Here is a 17,106-nt window from a genome sequence, read left to right on the forward strand (position 1 = left end):
TAATTTTTAGGCAGTAACATTGAGATTTCATGTCTGGTCCTTAACCTCACAGTCATGCCTTACATTTTTGGCAGTGATAAAAACGTGTTTAGTGATTTCTTCAGTTGGATTTTACAGTTCTGATCAAATATGCTGGAAAGCAATTCCTGCATTCCACACAATTTTAAGCTGTTTAATTGGCAAAAATGTCAGATTTATCCCAAGAATGAATAATAACAGATTGCCCTTACTTATGTGTTGCAGAATATTAACTTGTAGGAAAAAAAACGTGCTTGATGATGGCTGTTCTTGTGATGACAAATTGTCCTCTAATACCACATGTGCTGCATGTACGTAGCTAACATCCGGAGAGTTGAACAGTTTTTCAGGTCCCACATTTCAGTGTCTGATGAACCACTTCTTTATCGGTTTCTTCCTCTGACACCAACGTTCAGTCATGTTCCCGGACATTGCAACATCCTCACCAGGTTGTTTCTGTGTTGTCTGAGGAAGATAAACTCAAGGAATGTTCTGGTCTCACGGTTTTTTTTATGGTACTGTTTCTGGGTAGAAGTGTGAAAAAACACCTCCACCCATATATTGTATCAAAATGTATTGTATGATTCTAATAGCATGATAAAGGAGTCACGTCAGACTTTTCTGCCCATCTTTTCCTTTCCAAACAATTGATTTTCTGTATATTATGAACAATTCATCAGAGAAAAGGACATTGCACCAGTGGTCTGTTGTTTCACACTGTCCTTTGATATTGTTCTTGGACAGAATCAATCAATCAATTAATCAAATTTTATTTGTACAGCACATTTCAGCAGCAAGGCATTTCAAAGTGCTTTAAATCATTACAAACACAAAAACACAATGCAAGATAGAATCAACAATCAAAACACAGCATTAAGTCAAGTTCCATCAATAAATTTGTAATTGATTACATTTCAAATACAATTCTAAACAGGTGGGTTTTTAGTCGAGATTTAAAAGAAGTCAGTGTTTCAGCTGTTTTACAGTTTTCTGGAAGTTTGTTCCAAATTTGTGGTGCATAGATGCTGAAAGCTGCTTCTCCTCATTTGGTTCTGGTTCTGGGGATGCAGAGCAGAACCAAAACCGGAAGACCTGAGAGGTCTGGAAGGTTGATACAACAACAGCAGATCTTTGATGTATTGTGGTGCTAAACTGTTCAGTGATTTGTAAACTAACAACAGTATTTTAAAGTCTATTCTTTGAGCTACAGGGAGCCAGTGTAGGGACTTTAAAACTGGTGTTATGTGCTCTATCTTCCAAAGCGTCTCTCTAACTGCCCTTCTCGTCATGAGGCCATTGTCCAAATGTCTTCACCTCACGTTGTGCTCATACCAACCTAATCTCAATGCTGAGCAAACCCTGGCCTGGTGGATGTGCACTTCTAAAGAGAATACTTCAGTGGGACACGGTTCTGGAATGTGTTGGACTTACTTGGGCATTCCGGTGCCAACTAAAACATTTGCCTTGAAGGTTTTAATGACTCTGAAAGCAGTTCTCTCAGCTATAACAGTACAAGCAACTGTTCTGCTTATAATGACAGGAAGTAAATGTTGCTAACAACACTTCTCTCAAGAAAATCTGCCTGTGTTTTTGAAGAACTCATTCAGAGGACAATGGCAATTAAGGAGGATGTATCTAAGTGTTACAAACTGCTTCACATTCAAGAAAATATATTAAAACAACATCATAAATGGAACAACAAGAAACATATTATGCATCTTCCAGGCACAAAGTGGTTATGAAAACGATGTATACATCAAACGTAACTTAAAGAAATGTTTACTTGGCAATTTGACACCTTGAGTAGGGACTTCGAGACGTCCCTACTCTTTCCAGCACTCTCTCTTCAGTATGTCATCACAACGTTTACAACTAGCGTTGGGCTGAGACCTAGTTTGTATGACCAGCTCAGCAAATGCACAGTTCCACCAGGTGTTTGCTAATTGCTGCTGGTGCTAGTCTGGAGGAGCTGGGTGGACAACAGCTCTAAGCAGGAGCTCCGGATGAACAGGCAGCTCTTTGTGGGAGCGAGTCCTCTGAATGGCTGTCATGGGGGATTCAAATATTTCTCAAACATGCATGAAGGAATCAAAGCAACCCTCCAGGTAAATTTCACATGAGGGCATATCATGATACAAAGATAGGAAAAGTCTTTTTTTTTTAATTAACCTGTCTAATCAACTGAAGCTTGTCGATTCCAGTCAGCAAAATATTCTAAAACTAATAAGACTTTTCACAACAAAAGCAGAAGGTTCAAAGTTACAAAGCCGTACATTTGCGTAACTTAACTTCTTTATTTCCTTGCCATGACTGTAACACCTCCAACGCCACTCTGCTACAGAGGTCTGGTTTAAAGGATATCTCTGGAGAAAATGACTCACTTATTCCCATCCATATGTGACAGGTACTAAAGAGCTGTGAGTGTGAGGCGGCCTTTTTCTTTTGTCCTCTGTAACCTCACTGTTACTTCACTGCAGCCCTTTAAGGTTGCCTTATCCCTCTGGGGTATTACATGTCCTCATCCCCGTCTCTGGACACTTTGAGAGCTGAGATGATCCTCATTAAAGCGTGTGGACAGAGGGCATGTGTCTTTGCGGTTTTTCTTGTCCACACACTGAGAAACTCAATCTGACAAATCCTCTTATAAAGATACCGCTCTCCCTCCATCCAGTCCCAGCCTCTGTTCCCATTAAACGTTTCGGCCTGATTCGTCCTCTCCTGTATGCGCCCGCCGCCGATCAGAAGCAGGCGGCAGTGAAACTAGGACAGGCAAAGTGGATGGTTGTAATAAATGATGAATATCCTTGGCTGAACAATTTTTTTATTTTTTCCCAGGGATTTGACAGATGAGGTACGGCGATCACCATCAATATAGTCTGTGGCATGAAGATGAAGGGTCAGGTTACCATCCCATCAACTACAATAATTGAACTGTCGAATAAACTGCATAGCCCTCTTCTGGTATCCCTCTACCTCTTTCATAAAATTTTCATCAGCCAAAGGCAGGGAGTTATTTCTTGTCTTCATTTACTCAGCCGACTGGAGTACTGTTGAGGACTCGGCTGACAGGAAAGCTGATTGGCAGACATGTTTTTATTAAATTGAAGCTGCGTTCTCCAAGAAGTGCAGTTCAGAAGAGAGCACGGTGTCTGACCTTTAAATGTGAGGCAGCCACAACGTGCTTGATGTTGAAGTCCCGCCCTGCCTTTGCAGCCAACGTCTCACAGATCCCAGATCTGCTGTGCTGCGACATTAAGGAATGCACAGCAGGCAGCAGAGAGCCTTTAACAAACTGCCACGCAGGTAGATCCATTTTTGTTTTTTGGACGGTGACGCAAAATGAACGCTGGCCTCTACTGATACAGCAATAGTGTAGTAAAATCATTGTAATATAATTTTTTCTCACTTTAAGGTGATTAAAGTGCAGTGATTAAAATACAAATGTTTCTCTTGTATTAATTTAAAAAAAACCAAAACAAGCGAAAATCAGTAACACCAATCCTTTTTATTAATGACACAACATTGTTGACAAGAGTATTCAATAAAGTTTACAGTTAGAAACTCTTGAGAAAGAGTGAAGCGATCCTTTGAGCCACACATTTTTGATAAACGGTTGTGTTTTACTGCTGTTTTTCTAAACTGGCTTGCGGTAATGTGTGTTTTTCAACTGTGTTTGGATTGAGATTGGTGTTTCATTTGGTTCATAACGTCTTTTAGAAGAACAGTGTCATGTTTCCACTGCATGAGAAGATTTCTATTGGAACAAGAAAATGTGCCCATTCTATTTTAGTCTGTTCTGTTCTATGGAAGACAGAGAAAGCAGCACTAATGGGATACCATAAACATTTTTCAATGTAAATCCAATATGTCTGCTTTCTTGATAGCAGATATAATCAGTGGAAAGGTACTGATGGGATGGTAACCTGTCTGGAGTTGTTTTGTTGTTGTCGTTTTAATTTTATTGCTACTTTAAGAATCAATACACGCTATTCAATTTTTCATAACTCTTTGCTAAAAGCAATTGTTCCATGTTTGCATAATGTGCTTTTAGGCCATTTGACCATGTTTTATTCTTCAGTTCACAATCTCCAATTTGGAACACATGGAAATAAATTGTTAACGTGAACAGAAGAAATGAACATTGTGGAAATATTTATTTCTTGATGCACAAAGGGCAGATAACATCTGTCAGCTGCACAAGGCAATCTAGAGAGAAACTGTTTTCACTTAGTTTTAGGTACTTGGATGTGAGTTTATTTTGAATATCTGTGGTAACAAGGAACATTTTGAAGTTCACTTCTCGTTGCAGATTGTTCTGACAAATACACACACATTCTCAAATCATTTAAAAATCTCAGTTATTATTACTGCACTAGTATTTTTATGAAAATATGGTAAATGGATGTGGAGCTACTGAGACATTTAGTGGGGAAACTAGTTTGTCACTAATTTCAATGAAGTAATGACACAGATCTTAACGTGCTAAAAATTTTAAAGCAATTCATTGCACTTTTCTTCTTTACGCCACAAAAGTTCTGAGGGAGAAACCTATCAATGTGCCCATCAATAAAGCAATTAAAGTCTCAAATAGCATCTCGATGCTAAACATGTTGCAGCAGCGCAGATATTCCCAGTGCTAGTGTCAGCGTTAATGTTAGTCCACATTTCTAAAGAAGTTCCATGAAAGATCAGGGCTCAATGAAACACTGGAACGCTAAATGGGTACAAGAGCCGTGTGCATCAACCTGATGGTGGAAGAACCTGAATAACAGATTAAAAACAATAAATGTCTTTGTTGTTGCGCTCACACATCCGTTTATTCAATAATTTAGCAGCAAAACGGGTTTTTGAAACAGGATTATCTAGCATGTCAAACATCTCATGAAAGAGCTGGAATTTCAAGAAAGCAAGAACTATATGTTGAGAGAAGAGGACACAAAATAGACTGACATGACTGACAATGCGCAGGAATTAACCAGACCAGCAGACAACCGCAGCCATCACTTAAAAGAATAATCTTTATCAGACAACAAAATGCTTTTTCCAATATGAGCTACATTACGGCTGAACATGAATTAAATCAATTGTGAGGCTAATCAGGTCGAGAAAAGAGAAGCTTGCACAAAACCACGGGGCACTCTGATATGAAGTACTCTGGAAACTGTTGGTGGAGGAGATGGGGGCGGCTGATGCCTGTGGGCATCTGAGTAACAATGCTAGTCAGAACTGGAGCACAAATTACAACATCTCTGAATGATTTAAATTCATCCGTCGGGTTTGTTAAGTCTCCAGTCTACTACAACCAGACTACAGTTATCTTGATTTTCTCCTAAATTAGGCAGTCACCATGTAGATCTTCACTTTATGGACTTTAAGGTACTGAGATGAACGCTTTTGTGTCACAACCTTTTTTTTTTTTGGGATGGACGTTGAGGCAACACCCAATGTAACTTCATATTCCTTCTATGGTTTTGGACTTTTTCACTGGTCATATATTCTGTTTTTTTTTCTTTTCTGTTCAGGTTTGAGAAATGTAAATACATACAGATGTGGTTGAAAAAGAAACATTTTTAAAATAATGATAAAATGCCCATTATCACACACACACACACACACGCCCCCACAAAAAAAACAAGCACACACAAAACTTCCAAATTTACAACGGTAAAGTATTGTAAAATGTTCAAAGTAGTTACTGTTATTGCGCAGTGTTGATCTTAGTGTTTAAGTGCGCTCATGATTGTGTGCTAATAACAAAAACCACACATCGATTTTGCAATATGAAAGTGACACTAACCGCTATTAGCCTATGATTACAAAGTGCAGCCCAGGTTTTATTTCCCAAGCTGTAAAGAAACAGCTCAAAAAGAAGCAGAAGTGTGTGTGTGTGTGCGTGGGGGGGGGTTCTTGTGTGTGTGTGGTAGGAATTGTGAAAGGACAGAAAAACAATAATGTCGGTCACAGCAGCATATCCCTGGGGAAGTCAAGAGGGAGCAGCCATGGCTGTAGGTATTGCATTCACTGATACAGTTTATAATCTCTCGGAGTCCAAAACAAGGTGCTAGCTGGCTGGCTGGCGGTGTAGCCAAGGCTGATAGACTAATGGAATTCGAATGGCTGGCCTCATCTTGCTGTTATGATGGCTGGGTGACAGGCCCTGATGGATAGCTGGAGCTAAAGGTTCGCCTGACAGTCAAGCGCGGTTGATGAATTGTGAGATGAGACAGACATACAAAAGCTGTGGGCAGCCTAGACTTAAAAAGATCCCCCACTCCTCCTCCTCCCCCCGCCACCACCACCCCGCCGCCATTCTAGTCGGTCATCCAGCACGCTCTGGATGACGGCGGCAGCCGAAACATTTTCATCCGTCTTATACCAGGACCTCCTGCTGTGGCGCTGATGCCTTGGGCACAGTGACTCAGCACCCAAAGGAGAGAATTGGTGAAAATTAGAAATGCTTTTTGTGCTGACTTTTTCTTGGCATTGTCGTGTCATTAAAGCTAAGTGTAGGATTATTGAAGCCTGGCAAGCGTTACAGTTACAGCGGTCTCATTGAAACACACTTTCTGTTTGGTGGATAGCGAGTCTTTTCGAGTGAAACTGCGAGTCATCGATGTGAATGACAGGTCAAGTTCAAAGTCTTTTATGATGCCACCGAGTCGATGTCAAAAGTCATTCAATTTGTGACTCTAGCCTGACTTGATTCCTCACCACTGGTTTATAAATTCCTCATTGTCAGTATTTAAGGTGGGTTTAAGGTAGCACTGTCCTGTTTGAGAGGACATGACTCGAAATAGTTTTAAAATGTGTTTGAAAATGGTCACCTTTAAGAACCAGGGAAAGGCAAATTTTGATTTATGTGTGTTTTCTAATTTAAAATATTGTAGGTTTTCTGGCACTAAAATATGATGATCTATCCACCGTAAAAATGTAATACTATTAGTATGAAAAACAACCTATAGATAAAAACATAAACAGAAAAAAACAACAGAAAATCTAGATAATCAAAAATAAAACTACTTGATGTTTTGAAAAATTGATTTTGAAAAAAATGTTAGTTAGCAAATCTATGAAACATTGGACTGACTTCTTTCAGAATAACTCATTACCCAAACAAGAGAAAGAATGCGTTCATTTAATAATTGACCTCGGGATTGCAGAATGAACGAGAAAGTGCATAAATAAATAAATAAATCATGCTGTCAGAATGTTAGTTTTAAAATATATATTTGACCTGTACCTTTGTAAAAAAATAAAAAAAGGAAGTCCTTCCTATGCCTGCTCATTTCACCAGCATTACTCCCAGTGACGGGGCTCTGTTGTTCCTCTGGGCCTGAGCTGCAGTATTTTGTCTATCCTTGCTCTTTTAAGAGGCGGAGAAGAAGAGCAATGTTGTCTCATCTTCAGCTTTGGCACACATGCTTTTCCTCTAATCCTTCAGGCACTCAATTTGCAGGCGGTGAAGTGTGAAGCTCTGTAATGATGGGTTATTGACCCATTCACTGTTTGGCAACATGTGTAGAGGTAAAGCCGATGGACGGTTCCTGTTGTTCCTTGTGATATTCTGAAGCTGCTAATCTGCTGCTAAGGGTAATGTAGATGAAATGGATCATTTGATTTTCTAATAACGAGAACACACAAAAAAAAAACTAATAATGTTTTGTTGGTTAAGGCCGGCCGATCGAAACCGGCGGTTCAAATTCAACAGACAAATATGGTAAGAGAGGTCTGAATGTAGATGTTGGCTCGTTTGAACTTAAAAGGGGTCCGTGTTGTGTATGAAATTTGAATGACTCAAACAGCAAAGAGGTGAAGCTGAAGACATTTCATAGTGAAAAAATTTAAATATTGTACAGCAGGGATGTCAAAAGTGGAGCCCTGGGGCCATTTGCGGCCCTCGGAGTGATTTTGTGCCCAGGGAACCGTTGACGATATATATTTAAAAAAATATGTTTGAGTAGAATGTGGCTGTTGTGAGAACTTTAAAAAAAGATCAGAGTCATATTAAAAATGCAAAACATAAGGTGCTACACAGTCTTTACCGTTCATTGACCATGTTTTATTGGTTTAAATTTAATTTGATATTAAATAGCAAGGCAAACATTCAGTGACTGTCAGTAAAAAGCACACTTGGAAATACAAAAACAATACACCTTATACTCTTACTGATGCTGAAATAAATAAATAAATAAATATATATATATATATATAAACAGCACATTGTATGCTGCTGCTTTTTCTTTCTTTTTATGTTTCAGCACCAACATGATTTATGGAGCTGTAGAAGTCAGACTACTTTGCTTGTTTCATGAAAACATATAAATGAGCTTAATAAGACATTTGAATGGTCTAAAAAAGTAGTAATAGGCACTTTGCGCCGCTGAATGGTTGCCATGGGAAAGTAAAGGATTTCTCAAACATACATGAAAGAATCATGTTCTGTCATACTCTCCAGGTATGTTTTTGATAAAAGAATAACATCATGACATGAGGTGAAGCTCATAAAAGTCGATTTTACATAATGCCACCCCCTTAAGATAATCTTAAGAGATATTCATGTGGAAGAGCGATCCAGTCCGCGCTCAAGGACGTTGGGACCAACCCAATCTAAAATTGGGGATATTTACCATGTTGGATTGTCTTGGCCCAATATTGCAGTGTGTGGGCGTGGTGTGTGTGTGTGTGTGTGTATGTGTGTGCGTGTGCGTGTGTGTGTATGTGTGTGTGTGTGGGGGGGGTGCGTGTGTGTGTGTGTGTGTGTGTTCCCAGTTGGCAAACAAGAACATAGCCTGTTGAATGTGACTTGCAGCCAGTCAGGATACAAAGTGACGGAAACACAAAGAAAATCTAAAACAGAAGATAAAAAAAAAAAAAATTGCCCCAACAGAAAGTCCGGTGGAAATCTGAGATCTCTTTTCCTATCGTTTTTCTCTCTGTTAAACGTGATCCTCAAACTATTGCCATTGCTTCTTCCCAGTCGGCCATGTTTGTTTGTTCTGAACTCACGTTTGACCTCAAGGGGTTTTGCACGATTTCCCATCTGACATCTGAATGCTGGTGAGTGAAATCAGTTGGTTTGTGGTGTGTGTGTGTTTCTCCCGCCACGTGGCTCAACGCCACACACTGTAGAACCAAATCTGTTATAACTACGATTTATTATTATCATGTGTGTGAAAATCAGTTTCAGCACAACTTCTATCCCAGCCTTGTCACCTCCATGCAAACTGTTTCATTTACCTGCACGTTGCTGATCCTCGTGTCCATTAGGTTGAAGTCGAATTAGACTATTCCTTCTGGAACTTTAACTTAGTGCTGTATTATTTGTTTTTGCATTGTCCTAAAGGAACTATTGCCAGATTATTCAGATATATCAAGTGTGAGGACAAAGGTCACTTTTATTTAGAGAAGAAAGTGCATTTGCAAAAATTGTTTTTTTTGGATGGTCTTAGAAATACAACTTTAAGGGAAGAGTTTTTTCTACTTCTTTTTAATGTAATTCATTTCATTACTTACTCCGTTGCATCTAAAAGACTTGGAGCATACATAAATCAAATTAAGCAATTTACCCCTGTATTGAAGCTTGCAAAAGTTTTTTTTTTTTTTTTTTTTTTTAGCAAAAAAAGAAAAACAAATGCGCATAAAAATGGATTTACATCAGATTAAGTTTGTCTGTTTTCCTTTTCTTCAATCATCTGTCTTCTGCAGCTCCCTCCCTCTGCTCTGCCTCTCCTGGGGCGCCTCTGGTTATCTCTCCTGACACGAGGAAGGGAAACCTCGGGGTAATGCTTGACAGGGAGTCCTCTCTATGATTCCCTGCAGCTTTTTTAATTCTCTTGTTGTCGCTGCAGCAAACTGGAAGGGACTCATAAAAGAACCCTGTCATGTCATTGTCGCAGACACAGTGGGAAACCGAGATGGCCGCGACCAGCGCTGCTGCTGCTGCTGCTGCTGCTGCTGTGTGTCTCCGTATATTCTGGTGTGAGTAAACAGAAAATGCACTCTGACGTTAAACAAACCAGCTTCGAATTTCTCACAGGTGCTTTTTAATTATACCATCTCTGATTTTACGCTGAAATAGTATATATTTTTTAATTCAAATCTATCACTGTTAAGACATGAATTCATTCTCATTAATGATAATGTTTTTTATTTTTTTTATTTTAATCCCATATACGGTGGGACAGTCTGAGCTGCTCTGTATCACCTAGATAGAGCCGCTAGCAGAGTTCTAGCTGCTGTCCAGCACTGTGCTCTGTTTTCTTTACCATAAAGGACGCTCCCAGACCGGCACATCTTTAGCTTTCCGTGTCTGATTTCTGTCCTCTGAATCCCCAGCTGGTTGCGGCAGATGGCCAGTTATATTGAGCTCGGTATCTCTTTGTTCCACTGTCACCACATGCTCGCTTCGGAGGAGGGAACTGTTTTCAGTTGCCGAGGAGCCAGAAACCGAAAACAATCTGTTGCGTTTTCTGAAAGAGAATTTTCTTTTTTCTTTGTCTTTTTTTTTTACAAATTTCAGGTATAAGGTCAACGGACAGCAGAGTTGCACTGTGCTATAATTAATGCTGACAGAAAATAGTGTTGACGAAAGGTGGCCAGAGATGGTAAAGAACTGGGAGCAACTTTTAGACTTTAGCCTATAAGCCTGCAGTCTGGGAACAAAATTCTCTGTAGGGAACAAAACATGTTCTTTAAAACAATATAGTTTGGTCACTGAAGAAATACCTAGAGCTTCTCTATGAGAGAGTAACTATACACTGGAAGTCATGAGGCGCCAGTTAATTAGAGCTAAAATACAATCGCAAACAGAGTTTAGGATGACGTCTCATCTGGGTGGAACAAGCGCAGCCATGTTGCAGCAAAAAAGTTGCTGGGTTTCTGCACTAGTTTCCATGCTTTCTCCCAGTCAGCAGACAAATGTATCACACAATGTGTCACATTTCAAAGGCAACATTTTCTTTGATATCAAAATGCACATTTATTGAACGACAGTCTATTGAGCACTGGTTTATTCAGAAGTGGCTGTGTTCTTTGCAGACTCGGGGAGTTTGTAATTACCAGATGGGCAACGTAATGAGGAGCTGTTGTGTAAATGTTGAGCAAAAGGCATTACGCCTTGGGCTTTTTCTTTCATCTAACAGAATGGTTGCAAAGTGAAAGAAACTACACTCTCGTTTCGGGTTATTTGGAGGTGATTTAGTAAAATACACAATCTCTGCAGGGCATTCTGTTCTCCTGCAACCCCAAAATAACTGGGATTCAGAAACCTGTGACATCATCCGACGTACATTTGGAAATATGCTTTTTTAAAAAAAAAAAAAATCACATATAGCATATAACATCATTTTTGGGACTGAGCCACGCAGTTTTGGGGAAAACCGATCCCTCGGATTTCTTATAGACAAATTTCATACTCTTTGTTTTTCTGTCTTTGTGTCGCAAATTTGCAGCAAACTGTCAAAATGCTTTTGATAGCAGATTTTTGAAAATGTTTTTAATTTGGATATAACTGAGATATAACACAAAATCTATTATTTCAATATTCCTAAAAAAAAAAAAAAGGAGGTGATTACTGCTTTTCTTAGTTTTTGTTGCTGTTGCTGTAGTTGTACGGCAACAATTTCTTGAAAAAAATGCTGAAAAGAAATTCTCTCTCATCTTATTCCGCCTTGTCTATTATATAATGCAAACCAAAAGGCAATGAATTGGATAAGCAATTCATTGGTTAATGAATTACTTATCTGAAGAAATGAGTGGCAACATTTTTATTTGTTCCAATAGAGATTTTCCAACCGAACCCTCGGCTTCTCATAAAACAACTCGAACTCAGATTTGTAATTCATCATTCTGTCACTCCATTTTTAATTCTGAGGATGAGTAATGGTGCTCAGGTGATTCCTGTATGGCTCAGCATTCAGTTAAAGCAGCATCAGTTCCTGATGAGTTTCTGATGTACACAGAGTTCTCCATCTGTCTCTCGCTCTGCACCTCGGAGAGGAAATTCTGTTTATGTCACTTTGCCTCTGAAGGTCTACTAATGATCATGTACAGGTGGTGGAACTGGTCTATGTAAGTAGGCTTCTCCTCACCTGCTGTATAGTTGACAACGGAAAACCCTAATTTGTATTACACAACAGCAGGAAAGCCTCCTCAAGGACGGGACATCGAATTCGGTTGGTTTCCATTGCAGGACTCGGTTGGTTGGGATGTGTCAGGAGACAAATGGGGCCCCTGGCCCTCGTGATCCATCAGCCAAACAAGTGCTGCATGCTCAACTACTCTCTTAAATCCCCGTTCCGCTCTAATTTCCAGGAGTGCAAAAATAATTTCATTTTTATTAATGCGTGAAAGGGCAGCACTGTAGAACAGCGCAAGAAAAAAACCCCAACAAAACACACACACAAAAAAGGAATAAACGAGGACTGGAAGAGGGTTTAAAAATGATTCGAGATATTTTTGTTGTGAACCGACTGGCTCAATGAGGAGCCTGGATCAGTTCAGGAATGATCTGCAAGGCAAGGAAAAACAACTGGAGGGCGTCAGATGCCACCTTGAACTGATTTAGTTTTGTATTGATCGGAGAGCGTTTGCCCATGATCCCACCCGTTTAATTGAGCGCCGGCGTAACCTGTGCTGCTGTAGATGCAGGAGTCCAGCAGGAGACGGGCAGAAATAAAGCCAAGAAAACAACAGTCCAAGGTCGTGGGGGGGGAATAAAAATCAGCATGCAGCACTAGGAAAATGTTTTTTAAAAAAAGATGTAGAGGTCCTTTTTACTCCACGAGTCTGCGAGGTGCTAAAGGTGGCAGATGTAATGCGTGTCGCGTTGCTGAGCCTCGACAGGCGAAGCTGCGTTCCAGTTGGCCATGTGTGTTTATTTCAAATCTCAAAATACAAAGGTGGATAACTGACATCCACAGCACTTCCTGTGAGATAATGTACGTCACTTTATTTACAGTATTTCCTTGTGAATATAATTTGCAGGCAGAAGATGAAAGAGACAAGCTGCAGAGCGCTTACAGCTAAATTTTGATTTTTTTCTTCTTCTGTGAGCAACAAGCAGACTGAGTGGAGGCAACTTGGTGGCAGACTGAACTTGCTTGGTGTGTTCTCTTTCTGTTTCACGCCCATGTATTTGTTACGGAAAAAGGGTTTCTCTCCTTTGTTTGCTCGCCCCTCTTGTCGTCTCATCTCTGATGCGAAGGGGCACGGCTGGCAGCACAGAAATGTTCAAAGTACAAATCTTTATTTGCTGCGTGAGAATGCAGTCGGCAGTTTCACTCTATGTTGCAGTGAAGCAGAAGAAAGCGATGCTGTAGCTGTGCTCCTGACATGTTGATGAAAGATATCTCAAGGACCACAACGCTGCGGTCCAGTTTAGTTTCATGTATAAATATTAAGAGTAACTATCATTATGTAAGTGTGCAGATTTTGAGTTTCAGTAACATTTGTTTCAGCTGCCTGAATAGATCACAGTTTAGTCAGTGTTTTAAAGTGCAACTGTGATCAGAGGTTAGTGTGTGAAAGCAGATAAAGCTGAGAGAGGGGGGAGAAGAGCGCTGTTTGTGCGGACGGTGTTGGAGGGAGGCTGAACAGATTGTATGTGAAAGGAAGCAGACACTTTGCATGCAAACACTACAAAAGGTTCCAAACTGAAAATGCTGGCTTTTGATATTTGGCATTTTATTTCCTGCACGTTTCCTGGCATGACCAAAACCAACGCGCCAACCTTACCGCGTCGGTATCGATCCGATACTCGCCTCGCTATCGACATGTGGATCGATAAGCCAAACCCTTACGGAGTTTCGAGTTTTGTTGCCGAGACATGCAGGCGAGTGTCGCTGTGCCGTTTTTAAAAATACGGGGCGATTCACTCAAAGTGTTGAATTTAAAATAGCAATATTTTAACTATGGAACTTCTGCGCCGTCATAACCTTTTAAAACATCACTGAGCTGCTTCCAAATGGCATATCAAATCCCAGTGAGTTATTAACAGTAGTTAATCTTTGCACCGTTATTATCAGGCTTTCCAGCGGCTTTAATTATGAGGAACAGTTTTGGTGAATAATACGACCACCCATGAATAGGCCTCATTTGGCAGCTAAATCTGCCCATGTAGTACGTTTAGTGAGCTGGAATTGATACAGCAAAAGGCAGTCAGTCTATACATCAGTCAGATTTGAACAGATTAACTGAGGGGACGATATTAAATATGCGGCACAGTTTAATACATTCTGGTATGCCGAATAGAGTTTTTTTTATGTTAGATATCAGATAACGTCGTTTCACAAATTACACGAGACTTTTTCACAGCAGCAAAATGGCCTGTTCCTTTTTAGGTTCTGAAGTATCTACCTCTATTAGCACAGAATGAAGGTTTTCACATATCTCTGCGTGTCAGCAGACTCGCCGGCGAGGACCTGACATCCCTACTCATCCTATCTGCAGGTCAGCTGAACCACAGCTTTCTACCCAGAGATAATACATTTTTCAGCAGAAACCCCAGGGGGTGATAACGCACCGGCTCATCAACTGTCTAAACTGTCAAAGTTTTTTTTTGTTTCAGTCCCTGTTTTCTTTGAGGGGAAAATAGTAAGTAGATAACCCCACACCGCATTTATATATATATATATATATATATATATATATATATATATATATATATATATATATATATATATATATAAGAGACAAACATAACTGTATTTGTAAATCCAAGCAATACTCTGTAATTTCTTTACTTGTTATATTTGTGGTTGAAGTGTAACGAACTAGATGTTTGTTTCTTTCTTCACGTGACTCAACATCAAGACAACATTACATTTTGTTGAAATAACGTCAGTAAGATGCTGGGCTTGAATCCTAGGGTTAGGGCTACTCTAACCCTAACCTAATGATTTAGAGCAAACTATCGGGAACAGAAGCATCCTCTTCCACAAAAAAAAAAAAAAAAAGGTTTTAACAAACATCCTCTAAAAGCATTTCAAACTACTTTTTAAGTTTGCCTTTTTTTCTTTTAACAATCTTTCAGTTGGACAAGACGAAACACGCCGGCCTAAATTACAAATCGATCTCCGAGCGTTACTTGGCACAGAGAAGAGAAGATGGATAGATGTGTTCTCAGATATGAAATGTGCCGCCGGAGTGTGGCAGAACACAGACCTCCAATAAGTACTCTTCTTGACAATAAGACTATGGGACTTTTTCTTCTCCCCCCCACCCCCTTTCCATAACATTATCAATAAAAGCAAACTGAAAAACTAGTATGAACAGCAGAAGCTTTATATAAATGTTTGACAGTGGCAGTTAGCTGTGACGCATAAAGTAGCAGTGAAGGATCTGTAGGGAGCGGGTGGGGAATCTGACGGAGAAATCATTGAAATTAATCTTTTAGTTGACAGAAGCATTCTGTCACCCTTCACATACTCAGTTATTATCTGCAGATTGGAGCAATTTTCCACCAAGAAGTGCCTCCTTTTGGCACAGAGCTTGAAGAAGTAAAGGGTCATTAGTCTTCGAAATAAGGCCAGGCTAATGAGGGCCAGTCAAATATCACTGCGGTCCCCTATAAAGGACGTTGGTTTGAAAGCCTGAAGGTGCTACGTTCCCTTGAGATGTTTCTGTCAAATATATATGCAGATATAGAAACCGAGGTGTCCATCATTAGGCTGAATTAGGCTCCTCATTTGAACTCAGTTTACTTATTCAGGGATAATTGTCCACTAGGCGCGTGTGGGGACCGATCCAAGCTAGCGAACTGCTCGAGTTGACGTCAAATTAGGTGAAAATCGTCTCAAAAAAAAATATTAAGCTCAGTCTAATTCCATATCCAGTCCAACATACCTCGAGCCAAAAGTGCAAGGTTAATATTCAAATTCAGGCACATGAAATACAAATCGTTATTACATGGACGTTTAGTAAATTGTAAAATGCCAAAAGCAAAGACAAACAAAGGTAAAGTAAAATGTACAGTCATACTTCAGAAAATTGAGAAATCGTGAGAGAAAATGTCCCTCAAAAAAAAAAGAAAGAAAGAAAAAGAAAAAGTTCAACATATTGTCTTTTTTCCCCCTGCAGAGTCTACATCATTTTTCCAGTTGTTTATTTAGACTCATCCTCCAATAATCCCATCATCTCTCTTCATTCTCCCCGAACTACTTCCGAGTAATTACCTGTGCCAACAAAACTTTACTAAGCACACAGTGAAGCATCTCTGATGAATCACCTGCAAACAATTCATCAAATGGAGAGAGGCAGAGAGCCGACTAGACATGACAGAAACAACAAACTATCTTCAACAAACGAGTCGTTTTAGGGTTTGGAAGAAAACGAGAGAGAGAGAAAAGGAGAGCGAAAGTCCCGAGGGGCCGTCCCCCGCCGCACATTAATGCATAGCTCTTTTAAAAATTTCAAACAAGGCCTTTCTCCTGACCTCCTATTGGACTCCATTGTGCTCTGATAAATGACAAAGCATCCCAATGGGGAGCTAACCTTGGTTTAGAAGACCAGAAAGGTACATGCTGAGCTGTGCTAGCGCTCAGGGCTAGGCCTTTTTAATGAACAAGAGAATAGCTTGGAGTTAAAGGAAATGAGCGCGTTCAAGGCTCACTGAGAGGGCAAGTGCACACACAACATCAGCTTCTTCTATTAGAAAAGTACGACCTCTAACAATCCTTAATGCTTACATGGCGAACATCTTTTTGGGAAGCAGAAAAAGCTCAATTGCTCTAATTTCGCTTCCGTGATGGTAAAGAAGAGGATAATATGAATCTGCTGCCAATTCGGTATGAAAGCCTTCCACAGCCATCACTAACAAGCTCGCATTTTCAGCCAGAATCGGGTCAGAAGTGCCTGCTGGCTTTTATTGCCAGTTGTTGATAAGTCTTTTAAATATCTCCAGCAGTGAGAAAGTGTTACCATCATTTTTTTTTTTTTTTTTTTACTTTCTGCTCAAATTGATCAGGCAGCACATGTTGGCAGGATGATCAAGTGGCTCGTTAGGCAGAGGAGGAATTAGGACTGAGTGTGTCAGATAAGAGAAAGTCGTGGCTCCCCACAGGCGTTTGTGTGGTTTCCCATCGCATGACA

The 17,106-nt window shown here is 40.0% G+C and overlaps 1 protein-coding gene across 1 annotated transcript in view; it reads left to right on the forward strand.

Moving 5' to 3' along the window:
- LOC102228205 (opioid-binding protein/cell adhesion molecule homolog) overlaps positions 1-17,106 on the forward strand; it is a 264,906-nt gene that overhangs the window by 155,698 nt on the left and 92,102 nt on the right. The gene's annotated exons all lie outside the window — the stretch shown is intronic.

Source organism: Xiphophorus maculatus, chromosome 11, assembly GCF_002775205.1.
Source record: "Xiphophorus maculatus strain JP 163 A chromosome 11, X_maculatus-5.0-male, whole genome shotgun sequence".
Lineage (NCBI taxonomy): Eukaryota > Metazoa > Chordata > Actinopteri > Cyprinodontiformes > Poeciliidae > Xiphophorus > Xiphophorus maculatus.